The sequence below is a fragment of the Elephantulus edwardii genome, unplaced genomic scaffold, assembly GCF_000299155.1.
Source record: "Elephantulus edwardii isolate Elephantulus edwardi_28Jun2011 unplaced genomic scaffold, EleEdw1.0 scaffold00058, whole genome shotgun sequence".
Taxonomy (NCBI): Eukaryota; Metazoa; Chordata; class Mammalia; order Macroscelidea; family Macroscelididae; genus Elephantulus; species Elephantulus edwardii.
The window spans coordinates 9776069-9778173 of NW_006399808.1; the positions used below are offsets into that span (position 1 = coordinate 9776069).

General features: G+C 35.5%; 1 pseudogene; it reads left to right on the forward strand.

Moving 5' to 3' along the window:
* The window catches only part of LOC102853182, a 2583-nt pseudogene extending 1267 nt beyond the window's left edge, over nt 1–1316 (forward strand).
* Nucleotides 1317–2105: the final 789 nt, after the last annotated feature.

Below are 2105 nucleotides of genomic sequence, written 5' to 3' on the forward strand. Positions count from 1 at the left end.
AAGCTTTCAAGTTCTATCCCGAAGTCCAATATTGTGAGTGAGAGGATATTATCCACACGCAAAAGGAAGACCTGTCAATGCAACTACCTTTCAGACAGAGGCACCAACAACTAAAACCAAAGAGGAGGAAATTGAAGATTTTGATCAAATTTTACAGTCCCAAACTGACCAAATATGTCATCAAGATGTGTTAATGATAACTGGTGACTGGAATGCAAACAGTGAGGGAAAGGAAGTTGGAAAGTACGGCCTTGACAGAATGAGGCTGGAAATAGAATGATCTCATTTTGTTCGTTGATTAAATTGATATGAGCCTATTATTATAAAGTTTTATGTTAAAAAATAAAGAGGTCTTAGCAGTAGATTTGCCCAAAGCAATGTACCACCTGATTTCTTTACTGCTGTGTCCAAGGACATTGATTGTGGATCCAAATAAAATTAAAATTTTTATAATATTTTCATTGATAAAAAAAATATTCCTGTGTTGTGTGGCAGCTCATCCTATTTTGAGAAAAGACATAAACTTCATGTGTTCTTGGAATATAATAAAGATTTGAATGTTTGAGGAAAAAATAAAAAAGAAAAACTTGAAGATTTCTTTAAAAACATGATTAACTCGGCAGATGGAATAATTGTTTCAGGAGTAAAGGATGAAGATGATTTCTTTGAGCATGAGTGAACTTTCCTTTTAGAATATCATAACCAGTTGAAGGATGCATCTGCTAAATCTGACAGAATGAAAAGATCACACAAAAATGCTACAGATGATGACAATAGGAATGGTTCTTCATTATATGCTTTAGGAGCTCAGGATTCTACAGATACATGCAAGTTTTTTCTCAAAGTTCCAGAACTGTTTGATAAAACAAGAAAAATAGAAGCATGAGTGTCTGCCGACAAAGACCTCAAACTTTCTGACCTTTTAAAACATTGTTTAAGAGAATCTCAAACTGCTAAGGATCTTCTGTATAGAAGATCTAGGTCTCTAGTGGATTATGAAAATGCTAATAAAGCACCGGGTAAAACAAGAGCTGAGAATAAAGATGTTCTGCAGGCTGAAACGTCCCAATAATTATGTGGTCAGAAATTGGAAAACATATCTGAGTCTGAAAAACAGAGCTTATAGGTTTTAAGACAAGAAGAGTTGCTGCATTCAGAAAAAAATTAGTGGAACTGGCAGAGTTAGAACTGAAACATGCGTCGGTAATGTGCAGTTGCTGCAGAACTGCCTGACAGTGTTAAATGGAGACACAAGCTACACTCCATCTTCCTGCGAAAAGGGCTGTCTTCAAATTTTATTTTTGGTTTCTTACTGATGTTAGACATTTACTGCTCACTGGAAACAAGACAGAAGGAGCTGACAAAGTGCATATACTCTCCTTTTGTTCTAATTAACCAAGGAGGTGATCCCAGGTGTGTGGTGTGACCCTGCACTCATCCTCCCAAGTGTCCGCAAGACAGTGGTCCACCATCATTCACTTCCGCTTCTGAAGTCTAAAGTGCAGTCTTTGTTTAAGTACTCTCTATAACTGTTTATTTTATATATAGTATTCCTTATGGATGCCAATCTTATGTAATTCCTGAAGTTTATCCATCTCAAACACATTGTTCAAAGAGATGAAGATTGCCATTGCCTTTGAATTTTGTTGCTCACAAAATTGTACACTACTTAAATTCATCTCTGCATCCTGGTCAAACATCTTAATCAGATTTACTTTTAATTAATCAGCATTTCCTAGACGTTTTGGGAACAGATTTTATGGAATCTTTTTGATTTTTGAAGAAAAGCAAATGCATTAGTATGTTTGCGTTAAACTTATAGACTAAACCAATTCCTATAAATAAACAGCGATAACAGTGATGGTTTTTTAACTTCACAGTCATTGTATCATCACTCACTAAAATCTGGAGTAGCTGTAATAAATCTACTCCTATATTTAAAAAAAATCTGTCTTGGCAGAAGTACAGTCAAAATGTTCTTTACAAAGAAAAATGGCAAGAGACTTCATCTCATTTACTTTGGACATGTCATCAGGAGTGCTCCACAGAGGCAAGGATAGCAAAGCTTTGTCTCTAATACTTTGGGCATGTTGCTAAGGAGAGGC